This window comes from Sorex araneus, chromosome 8 (assembly GCF_027595985.1).
Source record: "Sorex araneus isolate mSorAra2 chromosome 8, mSorAra2.pri, whole genome shotgun sequence".
NCBI lineage: Eukaryota > Metazoa > Chordata > Mammalia > Eulipotyphla > Soricidae > Sorex > Sorex araneus.
In genome coordinates, this window is record NC_073309.1 from 34443330 (window position 1) to 34444561 (window position 1232).

Below are 1232 nucleotides of genomic sequence, written 5' to 3' on the forward strand. Positions count from 1 at the left end.
TTACCAGTTGTGAAGTGTCACATGGCCACATCAGAGGTTTGCCTGAAATGTTTGTTTCACAGAAAACATGGCTTTCCAAAAGAGAGCTTTAGCCCACTCACAACTCATGACCAGAATAGGTGATGGTTCCCCAGGGCCATGGGATACCCAGAATTAAATTCTTGAATCCCTGCCTATAAGCAGATAGAAGTTTTTGAGCTTTTGATGAACAACATAAACAACAAATATATGTATAAGCTTATTCTCCATTCTCCATCTCCACCATGTAGACTGGCCCACATCTCAACTTAAGATGTGTATTAGAAGTTTTCTCCCACTGGAGGAGCCTGTGTTCTGTGTTCCATTTTGAACATGTCTTTTTCTTTCTTACTCTCCCTTCAAACTTATCTAAGTAAATTTCTTTCATTAAAACTACTTTACAAAATGATAATTTAAAAAAAATCCAGCATTTATGTGCATCATGAGCTCCTGCTACTTGGGGCCAGAGTGATAGTACAGCGGGTAGGTGTTTGCCTTGCACTCAGCTGACCCAGGTTCAATCCCCAGCATCCTATATGGTACTCCAAGCACTGCCAGGAGTAATTCCAGAATGCAGAGCCAGGAGTAACCCGTGAGCATCGCTGGGTGTGACCCAAAAAGAAAAAAAAAATTGAGAGATCCTGCTACTATCACAGGATGAAGAATGATAGCCCCAAGGTAGGTCTCTTTCTTTAAGACATGTAATCTGATCGAAATGCATGCATTGCAGAGAGTCAAAAATGTCAAGGTACATGAAAATACTGTAGAAATAACATCTTTAAACAATTCAAAGTAGTAGTAAATCTAATAACTGCAAATTAACCTGAATGTCTCATCTGTAAGGAGTAAATCCATTTACAGTTGGTTTCTAAGAACAAGGGGAAAGAATGGGTCTGATTTATATCACACCTCTCCTAATGACCTCTTCCTTGCATGACCCTGATGGAGGGTACCTCTGACTCCAGCCTCCATGAGGTCCCAGAAGGCTGCATAGATGTTCTGACTACTAACAGTGAAACTACTTAAAGTGCCCTACACTGTGCCTTACTTAGGCATCGTCTGGCCAAGAACAAGAAATCAAGACATTCAGGCTGCAATAGGCCTTAAGGTTTAACATGTATGTATGTATGTATGCATGCCTATAGAAAGGATATTTCAAAGTCATTTTTTATTCAACTGTTATTTATCAATATACAATAGTTTATAAACAAGTG